Genomic DNA, 15,823 nt, shown 5'->3' on the forward strand with positions numbered 1-15,823 from the left:
AGGAAGCTGAGAAAAAAAGGAACACACAACACTGCTTCCCTTGAGAGAGCAGTGCAGCTTCATGTTTATCAGACACAGTAAATGTTCATGTTTATCAGACAGGTTAATCAAAGGTAGATCATCAAACAAATCTTCAAACACAGTCAAGAAGTCTATCAAATTTAAGATCCTGGCAATTAAGATCAAAGAAGTGGTCAGGGATTTTCAATAACAAAATCTGAAAGACCTTCCTGCAATGTAGGTGCCGGATAATGAAGGAAGCTGAAAATCTGTATTAAATATAATTCCATCAGCATAAATATAATACAGAAAACCCATGCAATTTATATCATTCAGAAAATGCCTTTGAATACATTCCTTGATACTACACACCGAGTTCTATGGAATCTAAATGTTAGGGAAAAAAATATGTACTAATACTAGAGTACATTTCATTTCAGAGATTTCAGGTCTTTTAAGTTGCTGGTATTTGAAAAATTTTTGACATCTTTTCCTTGAGCAGGCTTCATCACAAACAGACTAAGAGTGTGATATTAAAATATTATTCCTTCAAATGTACACTTCAATGTTCCTCCTGAAATGGTTGTTATTTTTCTACCTCCCACTTTTACTATCCATTACCCAATCTTTTATAACTTTCTTACTTCTCTCATGCTTAATTTATGAAGAAAATGTTTAGCAAATTATACCTATGTCCTTCCTACATAGGGATAAAAAGCAAAAAAGTTACAAAAGTTGATTTTTAATCAAGTTGAATTTCGCCTTTTTTTTTTTTTAAGTTTATAATGTATGAAGGAGCGCGGATAAACATTGCAATTAATTTACTGTGGGTTAAAGGCCCCACAAAAAATGCTTTATTCATACCCAACGAAAGTATACAGTGGTAGTAATGAGGTTTCCCTACACTACCCAGTGACTGTGGTACGAGCCACCCTATGTGACCAGTATAATCTGGTATAATTATATAGTTTTGCACATACATCTGTCCATATGCATATAATATGTATATATTCAAGCTATACTATACAAACAGCAAAGAACTTTATAAATTGTACAAGCACCACTTCTGTTTTCCTTTGTAGCAGCTGCTTCATTTAACCACAGATTACCATTTCCCATCAGTCAGAGATGCTGACAGACACCAAGCAAAGAAAACAAGGCAGTACTCAAACACCAAGAGATACAGAATCAAGAAAAAGGGGTTTCTTCTAAATCCTGACCCCAGTTAACAGGACAGTAGGAAATGGATGAACTCTGGGAAATATGAAAGTATAGACATTGAGACAATGTTTAAAAAAACAAAAATCGTATGTAGTCTTAAGCCTGATATACAAGCAAAATTTGTAGCAGCTTTCACTGTACACTTAGTTTTACAGAGATACAGCTTGACATCAGTGCTGTCCATCACTGAACTCATTAGAGAGCCTACTGGATAAAGAAGGACAAACTTGTCACTACACTTCATACATTGCCATCAGGAAATAGAAAGTCTAAAGCTGAAAATGTACAAGATAAAAGACAGATGAGACACAAAATGTTTTGTTGAAGCTCAAAATGCACCCTCAAGAACTAATGAGTCTGCCTTCCAAATATCTCTTCTCTACACACTATACGTGCTGTCACCAGTTACACCTATGTAATTAGCGCAATTAAGGGGAGACAGATGCCTGTAATAGTACAAGTGTCATTAAAAATCAGTTCAAATGACAATATTCCATTCTGGTTTATCATTGTTTATTCTTAAATACTGTCACACTATTTTTTTATGTTAGCACATACTAAGTGCACACCTGGGACTATCCACCTTCAAAATAACAGTAAGTCTTCACACAGCATATCCAAACACAGCTGAAGAATTCTCAGATGGGAATCCATGGTTCACAGCATCTTTTTCTATCTACAATCACATCTGACTTAACATAAGGAAAAAAAAAAAAAAAAGGCAGAACCTAAGGGCCATGAGTTCTAGGTACAATTCAGCACCAGGTGATGACAGTTAATAAACACCATATTAATAAAAGGTTTTCAAGCAAAAACCAAGCAAAGAACTGTCCAAATGAGCATCCCAAATGCTTCCATTTCATGGTATTAATGAACAGTTAAAACTATGACCTTTTTTGATAAGATATGCTTAAATCAGATAAATAATCAATTTCATTGTGGTTGCTTCTGCCAGGGATGGTAAGAAGTTAAATACTAGACAACTGTAGAAGACTTCAAGAGAAAAGCCACTAACAAAAGGTTATCAATCTAAAGATTCCCTATTTGCTTATGACTTCAAGGAGCTCTTGCACAACAGAATGGCACAGAGAACATTAAGTACACAAGCAGTTCTTTACTGTCCTAGAAGTCAGATCACAGTAAAACCCTTAAAGAAACAAAAAACCGGCTAAATAAGTTTGACTTGAGGTTGCCAGTGACTTTCACCCACTATTTACAAACTTCTCAGCAGGAAACAATTTCCAGGAACACCTAGGCTGCACCTTGGCTGTCCAGCACAGTATGACCATATTGCAGCATTTTACATCAGCACCACAAGGAAATATATTTAAATGAAAATTTAAGGACTGTGAAAAAGTGCTTCTGTATTTATATTAGCTATATAAACATGATGAAAGTCAAAAGGCCTGACTCTGCATGAAAGCTGTTCAGAATCTGCATGTGCCTTCAAGATAGCACTCTGAAATAAACAAGATACAATTCTGCTAACTATTTTTCCCACTTGTTTTCAAATATAACCATATAATTGATACCTTGGTAAGCATTTTGGATGGGACACTAAACCATTACCTCCATTTATAACTCATATTTTTGAAAGCATAAAAAATTAGTCATATAATTCTATAAAATCAAAAGGCCAAGATGAATCATTTTATTTTCTAAACAATCTATAGCAAAACACCTCTCCTGTGAGGAAAGACTGGCAGAATTTGGTTTGTTCAGCCTGCAAAAGAGAAGGCTTCAGGGTGACCTAATTGCTACCTTCCAGTACCTGAAGGGAGGCTGCAAGAAAGACAGAGAGGGACTTTTGACAAGAGCATGTAGTGGCAGGACAAACTGAGAGTAGATCTAGATCAGACAATAGGAAGAAATTGTTTTCTTCCTAAGAATTGTGAGGGTGGTGAGGCACTGAAACAGATTGTCTGGAGAAGCTGTGAATGCCCCCATCCCTTGAAGCAGTCAAGGTCAGGCTGGAGCTCTAAGAAATCTGGTCTAGTGAAAAGTATCCCTGCCCATGGCAGGGGGATTGGAACTGAATGATCTTTAAGGTCTCTTCCTACACAAACCGTTCTATGACTCCATGACATTCAGGATATCATACCAATGTCTCAATCACCATGGCATGACTTGAAAATACCTGAAAATCTCTACTATATTGTACCACAGTCAATTTTATGATCGTCTTCCAAATCTCTCCTCTAGGAAAAGAGCTCTCCGCTGGAGAAAGCAGGATGTTATGTAAGCAAGAGTAAACCTGGAATCAGACAGCCCAAAAGGGATTCCCCAGAGTTAGCAAATATAAAAGGCCCAATCAAAGATCAGATGGGGCAGGGGGGAAAACATGTCATGTCAACAAAAACTGCAGACAAAAATGACTTAAAGGACTCTAAGGACAACTGCTGTCCACTTGACATAAAGAGCTGGATAAAAGGGTATTTTAACCACTGGTGGAACCTGTAACTGTGAGCAAACCAACACAGGGGACATGCATGCAGTTAAGCAATCCACTTAGCAGGCAACCAAATGCGACACTTCCCCTTTTATTCTTGTGAAGAATGAGCAAGCACACCCCAAAGAGCAGCAGCACTCAAACAGCAAACCAGAGACTGATACATTTGGAAAAGTAAATGAACTCACAATCTACATAAGAACATGTGCCACAGAAGGCACAGTCTTGGAAGTCTTAACTGAAGATACAGTTTGTCGCAAAACCATGAACGTCTTCTCAAATCTGGGAGAGCGGGATCTTATCTGCTGCAGGACTTCTGGAAGCACTGGATTTGGAAGTAAGCAAAAACCAATGCTCTGTAAAACAGTATTTCAAATTCATTCTTTGCAAAGTCTAACATCAAAACATCTATGGTGAAGAGATGTCAGCATATCCTGTCACATCTCAACACATGGTTTTATGACCCTATGTCAGATTTCAGTACTGGGGATATTTCCTATTCTTGTCCCAACAGCTTGAAGCAAATAGATGTGCTCAGTGCACCTAAGGATAAACTGCAAGTGACTTTGTGCACACATACAGAAGGGTCTTAAGAGAAAGCAACTGAATACAGACCATGTGCTCTCAGCTCTTCGGTAGACACAGAATCTGCAGAATTATTAACATAACCTATGCGTGATGCTGCAGTACGTCATACAGGAAAATCAAATAAGCATTTTAAATTATGTTGATCTCTCTGTATCTCATATGTATGCCTGGTTCCTTTAGAGACCAACATCTCTTTGCTCTACTTATACTGAATTCCTCATCTGTAAGAGCACTATCCATTGTAATTAAGTGAAGAAGGAAAAAAGGGCTTTCTCACACACATTACAAAGATCCCGCTGCCACTGAAAAGAAAAAAATTACATCAGAAAAAAACACCAACAACCTGCTAGGGAACATCCCCTGCTCCCTAGGAAGTACACAAAGCATGTATCTGCAGAATTTGAAAATACTGTCGTAGAGTATAATGTAAGCTGCCATATTACCAAAATCGCCATCCATCTTTACAGCCTGGCAGAGTAAACTTCAGAGTATTGAAACCTAGTCCAGCACCACCTAATTGATGCTAAAAAGACAAAAAGCATTGCAAAGAGAATGTCTAGCAGTTCAATCCAAAATCCAGACTGCTGAGCAGGCATCTGCAATGAAGAGTAACTCAAGGACAAGAACTCAAGAACATCTTTCAATGCCACTGAATGCCTCGAGTGGGCCACATGAGGAAAAAGGTGTAATTCATGCTGTCCTAGCTGCTATAACTTAAAAACACCCCAAGCAATAGACAGATCAAAAAAGTCAGATGCTGTACCATTAAAAAACAAATCCCAAGATAACTGTGAAACAGATTGAGTTATTGAACAGAAATGTGAAGACATGCATTGAGAAGACTGTAAACTGTGAACAAGTCATTCTAGACCCCAGACTACAGAAAAAGGAAGGGCAGAGACTATCTAAGCATAGTGAGACATGGCACAATAGCACAAAGGTGTCTCACTAAAACCCTCAACAGTAAGGAAAACATTTATGTTTGGTTTTAAGTTTTTCTCCTCTATATTCAAATCTTGCCCTAAATACGAAACAAATGCTTGCCTATGTGGCTGAGCAAAACTAAAGACATAGGTACCCTGCCACGGTTTTATACAACTCAGGCTGGGAGAAAATCAAAAAGGGGGTGGAGGGAGAGAGAAAAATATATATGTATACCCATACAAATCAAATTTACCTCGAAAAGTTACTGTGTCAATGTGCAAATAAATTATGGTGAAGTAAAACATAAGTAATACTATAAACTGAAGATGAACATTGGGAGGTTATTGGAAGAGAATTCCTACTGGTCTTTTACAAAACCTTTTGTAAGAGCAATGCTTTGAAAAAAAAGTTTAATTCACAGCAAGTCAAAGTTGATGTCCATAAGATATTCACAGCAATGTTCCACAAGCTTCTAAAGAGTCTGTAGCTCATGGTGATATTTATTGCTATTAACTGCCTCACAAAAGAAATTCTCTAACATTATAGAAAATTATGCATCATATTATAAGATTATGAAGCAAACATATAATGAAAGCACACTCCTTAAAAGCATTTACATTCAGAATATTGCTACCACAAAGCAATTGTAGCAGCACAAACTCCATCAAGTTCTAGAATGACCAACAGATGAACTATTTATTTTTACTGTGTTATATATTCTGAAAATAAATTATGCACATTATGCTCTATAAATATCTAATATTTGAAGGAACTAAAGACAATCATTGATTACTGGAAACTATGCTTTCCTACGGAAATCACCATTTGTTTTAGGGAGGATACCTGAAGAGTACAAGTTAGAAAATACAAATGAAGAGGCAAAAAACTCTGAAAAAGATCATACTTCATATAACATTTCATACTTAAATAACAAAAACAAATTTTAAATATCCAGCCTGTTTTTTCACAAGAGTTCTCTGTCACAGGCAACTCTTCCGATTTGGAGACTTTTAGCCAAAAGTCTTCCGAAACAGTTACTGGGCTTCTTGCATCTTAGGACTACTTCTCTTCCTTTATTTATTCCTAACCCTGAAAATGTGGCAGGGAAGGGAGAAAAGAGCAGGAAGAAACAATAATCATGTGAGGGATTTAGGATATAATATTTGAAGGTGGGGGGGCAGGGGGGGAGACAGAATTGATTGCAACTGATTTAACAGATTGTCAGAAAATCACCACCTTGAAATGATGCATTATGGGCTACATAATAGGAATTTACATACTTATGACAAATGACCAGTGGAGATCACCAACTTTTAAGGCTGACAGATACTTCCTTTTAGAAGAATCATTTTTCACTTTAAATTGCCAAAGGCTTTTCAAGATGACCCATTCTGTGCCAGGTGCCCATGTCAAGCTGCTTCAATATTTACACAGCATGCAAAACATATTTTTCCTCTTTCCAAGGAAAGCTCCATAAAAAATACACTTTCGCCTCATTACAAAAGATTATTTTTCCTCAAAAAGTTTAATCACTCGGATGTGCTACACGCATCTTTCTAAGAGACTGCAAAATGCTAAACCTGACATACAAGTGATGCTCTTGTCAAGCTCACTGTAATGTCACTGTTTCTGATTTTGTTTTGATATGTTGCAGCTGAGCCACCTACATATTCTGTCTGTACTTATTCCAATCCTCTAAGGCTTCTGGGAACTAAAGATACACAGCTGTAGGCTCACAGGATAACAGAGCTTGGAAGGGACCTCCACATGTCCCTCAGTCCAATCTCTCTGCTCTAAGTCAGATATGAGTTAAGAATGGGTTGCTCAGCTTTCCTATTTGGGTCCTGAAAACCTCTAAGACAGAAGCTACACAGCTTCTCAGGGCAACCTCTTACACAGCTTCAATACCCCCATGGAAAGAGTTTTTCCTTCTATCCAGCCTGAACCTTCTTTGTTCCAATTTACGAACACTGCCTCATGTCCTCTGCCCACGTATCTCAGTAAAAGAGCCTGACTCCATCTTCTCAGTGATGTCCTCAAAAAAAAACAGTATGTTGTTGTTTGATCCCACTGAGATCACCTGTTTCTATAGCTGAACAAACCTGTCTCTCTCAGCCTCTCCTCACAGGACAAGTGTTCCAGCTCCCTAATCATCTTGTTAGTCCTTCACCAACTTCATTTCTATTTATCAATGTCTTTTCTGCATTGAGAGTCCCAAAACTGGGCAGTGCACTGTAGATGCAGTCTAATGAACACCAAGTAGAGAGGGACAACCACTTCCCTCCATCTGCTGGCTATGTTCCTTCTCATAGAGTCCAGGATGTTGTTGCCCTTCATTTCTTTAGGCTGAGAGAGCCAGGGTTGTGGAGAGCAAGAGGGAAAGGGAGGGGAAAAGGAGAGAAGGCTCCTGTGAAACCTTAGAGCACTTTCTAGTACCTAAAGGGAGTCTACATGACAGCTGGAGTGGGACTTAAAAACAAGGGCTATAAGGAGGGCATGTAGTGAAGGGGCAAGGGAGGATGGCCTTCAGCTAAAAAAGGGAAAGTTTAGACAAGATACTAGGAAGAAACTTTTTACTGTGAATGTGGTGGAACTCTGGATCACGTTACCCAGTGAGGCTGTGGATGGCCCATCCCTGGAAGTGTTCAAGGCCAGGCTGGATGGGGCTCTGAGCAACCTGTTCTAGTGGAAGGTGTCCCTGCCCATGGAAGGGGGATTGGAATTAGAGGATCTTTTATGTCCCTTTGTATAGGGTCTGACTGAGATAGAGTTCATTTTTTTTTCTTTTCCTTAGCAGTCCTCAGTGCTGTGCTTTACACTGGTAGCTGGGAACCATTCTGTGATTCTGCAGGGGCATGCTGCTGATCCATGCTGTCTGCCAGCACCCCAGGTTTCTCCAGCAGAGCTGCTTTCCAGCCTGTCAGTCCCCAGCCTGTATCACAAGATGCTCCTCTTTCACCAGTGTGGGACTTTGCAGTTGTTCTTGAATAAAGCTCCAGACAGGCCTTGTGTTCATAGTGACGAAGTCCATCTGAATGGCAGCCCCATCATCAAGCATAGCAACTATTCCCCCCAATTTGGGTATCATCTGCAAGCACGAAAGCAGAGTTTGTCACTACTCAGGACAAATCCCTAAATGCAGTACCCCTCTTGCTACCAACTTCCCTATATGACACATTAAGCACTTCTTTCTGAGTCCATCCATCCAACCAGTCTTTTTATATTGTCTATATTCCCCAGCAACCTGTAATGTCCAAATCTCGATATAAGAATATTGCTGGAGACAGAGCTGAAAATCTTACTAAGTCCAGGAAAATTAAATCCACCGTTCTTACCTCATCCAAACATTCAGTCAGCTTACCATATAATGCAATCTGCCTCATCATGATTTGCCTTTGATAAATCCATGCTGATTGCTCCCATTTACTTCTTTCTTGTGACCAGAAATGTGCTCCAAGAACACCCATGTCCTTATTTTCCCAGGACAAAAAGGAAGCTACCCCATTTGTGGCTCTTTGGGCTGTATTTTGGCCTTTTTAGAGGGTGAAACATATACATTTGTTCAGCCATTGGAAGGGTCTTCTGGTATCCAAGATACTTCAAAGATGATGGGGAAGGACCTGGCTGTGACTCTGACCAGCTCTATCAACATTCACAGGCACAGTCCATTTGACCTCATGCACTGGTAGGATTTGATATTTGATATTGGTAGGATTTGAGTTCTCTCAATAATCCCGAGCTGAATCCTCGGCCACTGCTGGCAGCTGCTCTCCTCAAACCCTTGTTACTAAGCACAGCAGCCTGGGAGACCTTGCTGGCAGTGACTCAGCCAAAGAACAGAGGGATCAGGGTACCCCAGCCTTACTTGTATCCACTGTCACTGTGACACATCAGTTTCCCAAAGAATCTCCTATTTCATTTGTTGTGCTTTTCACTACTCAAGTACTACAAGAAACTCTTCTTGCTGTCCTTGATCTGCCTCCTAAGTGTCATCTCTAGGTGAACATTGGCTCTCTTAGTGCCACCCCTGCATACCAGGACAATTTTTCTAAATTTCTCCTTTGTAGCCTGTCCCAGCTGCCCCTGTTTGTATATCCCATTTTTGCACTGCAGCTCAGACATGAGTTCCCCACAAAGTCAAGCTCATCCCTTGATGGGCCTGCTTGCTTCCCTGACTATCAGGATGGATCACCAGCATCTAAATTTATTATCAGTGATACCCCTGTTGGATCCAACAAGTATGAAAACATAAGCTATCCATGTAAACAAAAGGGTGGAAAAGAGGAACCAATAAAATTTGACTAAAGACAGAAGTGCAAAATGGGAAAAAAATTATACAGTTGACACAGCGAACACAATCTTGAGTTTGGGATACAGACCAAGTCTGAAACGCATAGGAAGACAGGTAGGAAAGGAAAAAACAAATTCAGATGAGAGAAGTCAGGAAGAATGAAGCACAAAATTGAAGGTGAAAAACTACAGAAGACAGAACTACAGGAGCCAATGGAAATGCACAACACAGAGAGAAGAGATGCTTTTTATAACAGAGAACTGGATGTGAAACTGTGGGTAGTGGACAGACCAGCAAGACAGGACTGCAAAAAGCCAGAAAGGATTCAAACAGTGAAAGAAACTGGGATAAACAATTTATTAGTTAGAATCTCTATGTACAGCAATACTGGATGTCAGATAAGAAGCCCTTTAGCAAGAAACAAACAGTTTACTTGAGGAAAATAGGATTGTGATGAAAATTTCAGAATAGGGCAAAGAAGATTGGGACAGGGAGATACCACACAAGGAATAAGCAGAAAAAGCATCCAACAGAACATGCTCACTCCCAGAGTGTGGAATACAATCCAAGATTCCAGAGTTTCAACTCTAGTTTCAAACACTTAAAAACCTCAGAAAACCATACACAGACCACATCATTTTGAGCACAGCTGAATTACAAATTACTAGTATCGCATTCCCAGCTAGCTCAAGTGGCACAAGTCTCATGGCAAAATAGACAAATTCCCACATTTTAAAAGACTTATATGCTATATGCGTATTAGTCATACGTGCAATCCCACAGGGCAGAGGGTTTCCTCCTGTCCATCAGGCTTGGTGACTTTTTTTTTAACTTAGAATGTTGAACCTTTTGGTTATGTGCAAAGAATTTTGTGGAGTTTTAAACAGTTGACTATAAAAAACCTAACTGTTGGCTCAAAAAAAATATATAGACACATCGCAAAAATTAAAGGTTATTTGATCTTGTTCTCTGTGCCCTTGCGCCCAAGGTACTCTCGCTGTGTTACTGAAAGAAGTGTTAGAAAAAAAAAATAAGTAACAACATGATATGATATGATATGATATGATGACCTTGACACATGCACTGCAAACGTTGGCAAGTGTGTTGTTAATACGACAGGTGTTGTAGGACAAGTGAGGGAATTATAACTGTCCTGGAAATTTTTATTTTCTTTTTTCTTGCACACAAATCATCTTTAAAAGAAAAAAAAGTATCAAAAACACCCACAAACTTTTAATGAGTAATGCACTCTTCACCAAAATTATGGACTTACTACCTGGAGGTAGTAACACTGCAATAGATTTAAGCATTTATACTTGCAGTCTAAATCAACACACCATACAAATAAAGCATCTTTTCTAGATGTGCATTCATGGATCCCTGTTGAGGGATTTATTAAAAATAACCAAAAAAAAGCCAGATTATTGTTAGCAAATTAGATCTTTATGGGAAAACATCTTAGAACACATAAATCATTAAAACACTAACATTATTTTGAGAAATCATATCATAAAGGTCCTAAATTGGATATTCAACACAAAGGAATACATAATACATCTCAGGAGACTTATGTGAAAATATTAGTAGTGAAACATGCAGGCACTAGAGACAGAAGGTAATGAAACAGCAAAAGAGGAAATTAAGAAAGTACAGTATGAACAGCACATAAACAAATAGTGAGGCCACACATTATTCGATACCAAGAAAAAGGATTCAGTGTCACACACTGAACACCATCTATGCCATTCTATGCTGTAGACTGAAAGCAACATTGTAGGGGAAAATGTAACATTTAACACTACATTTATAGGCCACATTACATGTCTTACAAGAACCTCCAATTCTGCCATTTCATGATTTATAAGAGCTTGATCTGGCAACTTCAAAGTTCTTTGGATATAGTTTTTGTTCCACAATAGCAAAACTCATACTCTATTTCCCTAAAAAAATCACACACCACTTCACTTGCAGATTATTTTTATCATACAAGAGATGCATATTAATGCAATCATACATAGCATGTATCATCTATATTTGTTTTCATTATTGTATTAGAAGCATAATCTATGACCAAACAACAAGCTTTTGAAGGCGTCCAGAAAATTAAGTCACTTTTGCTTTGACACTAGCTCCCCCTCCAGACCAGCCTAAGATCATAGTAATGACTTTTTACTTTAATTCTGACTCTGCAACAAGATATAAATACTCAAATCCAAATCTTCTTCATCTTTATCCACTGAAATGTCAATGAACAGACTGATCTGATAAACTATAAATAAAATTATCATTTATTATTTTTAACTGCATACTTTCCAAGCCCGGGAAAATCATTTGGTTTAGAAAAGAGCTGCCAGATAAAGCACCTTTTCCATACAGCCACACAAAAACAGAAATAGACCAAAAATAAAATTTTTACACTATGAATGGAGTGCATTATTTATAATACATAAGCATTCAATCATACAATCAAGTCTCTATTTGCAGTGTCAATAAAGTGATCATAAACCACAAATGTCAAACCAAAGGGAAGCCCTATGTGGTTTAGTACAACCTTTACTGATTCACTTAAGGTGAAGTAGCTCCATTTCTACTCCAGTGAGTATAGCTTTTTTATATATATATCATATTAGCTACAACTAGCATATTTTCAGTTGTTCAGCCCATGAAACCACCAAAATTTTAAACAAATAAAGACAACAGACTAAAAGGGAAAGAAAGCTACAACTTCCAGCTGAACTTCTGTATTTCCCAGCTGTCAAATGTCTCCTGGCAGCTACATCACTAAAAGAGTGAACGTGCCTGATTCAACACTCCAAGTTGATTCCTGCCTTTCCCTCATTGCTGAACTTCTTGCTCAGAAAATATGAGTAATAATTATACTTCCAAATTTGAAAAAGGCTGTCTTATTACATGTAGTTGGGAAAATATGCGAACTCTGCAATATGCTAGTGTGCCTGCTTAAGGTACATATACACATGAAGCCCTAACAAGCATCAATAAAAATCTGGCAGTAAGCACACCTGCAATAACCTGAGAAACAGACGCTACTGGAAATACATCAAAGCAGAGTCACCAATTCCTCATAGCTAATTTTCTTTAATAATGAAAGGAATTGTAACAGTCATCTGTAAAAGCACACCAAGCACCAGCAGCATAGGCAAGTTAGCCACTTATTTGCTTTTGCAGTTCAGACTTTTCTGAAGTTTTTGATGACTTGAAGTGGAAAATTACTCAGAAAAAATAAATAAGATTAATACTATGAAATCAAGAAACCTTTTCATGCTCGCTCTTTTTGAAGTATTTACTGCATTAACTTTCAGGCCTAGACATTAAGATCCTGTACTTCGGGAGAGAAAGAGTATGTGTGCATATACGTACACACGAATAATGAAACATACAATGTTCAGCTGATGTGTATGCTTCGGTATACAAACACACACACAGAACAAGAGGTGCCAAGCGCTAATACAAGATCTCAGATAGTACAAGAATGTTCTGAACGCAGGGTTGTTTGTCACATCCATGTACACACAGCATGTGCATCACAGTGTACCATGTGTGCAGCTACAGCAGGTACTGCCCCGAGGAAGTTACAGTCCTTCAACAAGCAATTTTACAGCCGATGTCTTTGCCCTTAAGCGTCTTGGTACAACCCGCAGCACCGCACTATAGTTCCTGCCTCTTGTACCCTCAACCAGGAGCTTCTGAGAGCAGAGCCTCAAAGCCTGGTCCTCGCAGCGCATCAAGAACACAGTGCGCGCCCTACTTGCACACACGTGTGAAAGACCGGAGCACACGTCAAGCCTAAGAGTTCGCCTAAGAGTAAATTGCCAGAGCCTCACCACTAACAGGATCCACGACCAAAGTCAGTTGTGCCGAAATACAGGAAAGGTCGCCGTGGGAAAAGCCCCAGGCAACAACCGGTGGCTCTGTACCCGCGACAGACAAGCACCTCCTCGAGCTACCAGGCGGCCCTAGAGCGTGAGGTCCGGACTCAAAGCCCACGTATTCCTCCCTGCCAAGACCAGGCGTCCCCTCGGGCGGCCGCAGTTCCCGGGACAAGGAAAGTTGGAGGCCGCCCCCCGCGCCCTGCGGCCGCGGCGCACGGGACGGCGGCAGCCGCGCTCCGCGCTGCGGGAACCCCGCTGCCCGCGCCGCGCCCGGGGCAACGCCGCCGCCCGGGGCTCGCAGGCATCCCCCTCCCGGGCCCGGCCCGCCCGCCCACGGTGATGCCCCGGCCGCCCGCCGAGCCCCGGCCTCCCCTTCCTCCGCCGCCCTCTCCGGCGGCCTCAGGCCCCACCGGCGACCCTCAGGGGAGGGAGCCCACGGGGATCCCGGCACACGGCGGGGACCGGCCCCCTCCCCGCCATCACCACCCCGGCGGCGGCGGCAGCGGTTGCTGAGCAGCGCCCGAGTCGCAAAAGCGGCGGCGCCAGGCCCGGGAGAGGGATGGGGAGCGCTAGCCGGAGCAGCCCCGTCTCGCCTCGGTACCTCAAGGTACTAAGCCGCCGCCGCGGCTGCCGCCGAGCCCCCGCATCCCCTTACCGGAGTGCCGGCGCCGCCGGCGGAGCCCGCGCTGCCGCTGCCGCGGGTGCCGGGCGGTGGGGGGGGGGGGGGGGAGGGCGGCGGGGCTGGCGGGCGGGGGAGCGGCGGGAGCAGACGGAAGCAGGAACCCGCCGGCGGCGGAGGAGCGGAGCTGGCAGGGACGGGGCGCGGGCAGGGCGCGCGCCGAGGGCGGGGAGCGGCGCGCGGGCAGCTGTGACAGCGGCGCACGGCCCGGGCAGCGCGCGCCCCCGCGAGCGCGGTCGGAAGAGCCGCGCCGCGGGCGCGCGCCTGGCGGGGGAAGCAGCCTATGGGAGCGCGAGCCGGGCCCCGGTGCCGCGGGAGCGCCCCCGTCACGGAGCGCCGGAGCGCGCATGCGCGCCCCGGACCTTCCAGCGCCGCCGCTCCCCCCGCCCCACCGCCTCCTCCCGCGCGCCCCCGCCCCGGGAGCGGCCGGGACGGGCGGGACGGACTCGGCGGCGTCCCCGCATCGCCGCGCGGGGCTGTCCCCGCCCGGCGGGGGCAGCGGGGCGGCGGCGAGAGCCCGCGGGAGGCGCGGGAGCGGCGGCGTTTACCCCGGCGATAGGCGTGAGCGCGGAGCGGCGGCGGTCCTGCCTCCCGCCCGGGAGCGCGGCGGAGACGGGCGCGGGGGCGGCGTGTAGGGCACCCGGAACCGGCGTTTGAGCGCTCCGGGAAGGCGTCGCTCCCCCGGGTGGCTTTGTCCCCGGCGGCGGTGCCGTGCCGCGGGCAGGGCCGCCCGCAGCCCCCGGCAGCGCGGGCTGCCCGCAACAGGCTGGTCCCGCCCGCAGCGCCAGCGCATCCTGCCCGCCGACAGCAGAAGTGGTTTTAATGCAAAGATCCCTACAAAAGACAGAAATCTCACGAAATTTTCTGTTATGAGACAAAAAGGAGTGCTCTGTGTCTGCTGGGTGACAGCAGGACTGGGGAGAGGCCCGCTCTTGTCCAAGCACCCTTGACTGTTCCGCCTTTGTGGCTTAACAAAACCCTTCCCAAAAGCGCACGTAAACGGGTGAACTCGGATGGATGCGGAATTTCAAGGCGTTTAACGCTGTAGCTATAGTTTCCTGAACATTCCTGTGGGAAAGCTACATACATTTTAAAAGTTTGTAATGTGCACTGGTAATGTTTCAGTGTGCTTGGGAGACGAAATGGTAGAGATGGGAAGGTAGCATGTGAAGTAGAAATTGGAGTAGGAGTATGTTCGAGGATACTCTGATTTCGGCAAAAGCCAGGGCTGGTAAGGATGGATATTTTGTAACTATCACATCCTTCTGGCACCCCCTCCCAGACTCAGAACAGCTGTCCTGCATATTGGTGTTCCATCCTGTATTCCTTCACACTTGTCTTCTCTCGTTTATTTCACAAGTCCTCTTGTTGGTTTTTGGGTTGTTTTGTTTTCCCCAAAAGTAGTAAACATTCACAAATGTGCTTGTAAGTTGTGAGACATTATGCCAGATTCTGTTGGTTTTTCTGACTTCGTACATTCTGGATCAGCTACTAACATGAAGTTTGGGGCACAACCACCACAAGCATTGTCTGGGGGATGGAAAGAAGAGTTACAATATTCTGTGCCCATAGCAACCTTCCAGAGCAATCTGGAAATGCAGAAATAATATCTCTTTTTTTTTTCCCCCCCTAAGGTTTTGATTCCTAACTGACAATAACAGAGATCAGTTGAGAAATTGAGATCATAAGCAGGTTGCTGATGGTTGTCAAGCACTGAGTGCAGTTGCTAGCTCCTGTGACTGTGTCAGTTGTTATACCTACTAACAATTATATTGCCTACA

The 15,823-nt window shown here is 42.9% G+C and overlaps 1 protein-coding gene across 3 annotated transcripts in view; it reads right to left on the reverse strand.

Annotated features, from left to right (window-relative positions):
* Nucleotides 1-14,075, reverse strand: part of FUT8 (fucosyltransferase 8) — a 104,297-nt gene extending 90,222 nt beyond the window's left edge. For 2 of the 3 annotated variants that reach the window (XM_005522417.3, XM_014252116.2), the window contains exon 1: nucleotides 14,019-14,075. The gene's annotated coding sequence lies outside the window, so the exon portion shown is untranslated. The remainder of the gene's footprint in view (nucleotides 1-14,018) is intronic. The other variant, XM_088057860.1, reaches the window with a different exon arrangement.
* Between the last annotated feature and the right edge of the window lie 1,748 nt (nucleotides 14,076-15,823).

This window comes from Pseudopodoces humilis, chromosome 7, assembly GCF_049639895.1.
Source record: "Pseudopodoces humilis isolate 2021_Gansu_Grassland_sample_001 chromosome 7, ASM4963989v1, whole genome shotgun sequence".
Lineage (NCBI taxonomy): Eukaryota > Metazoa > Chordata > Aves > Passeriformes > Paridae > Pseudopodoces > Pseudopodoces humilis.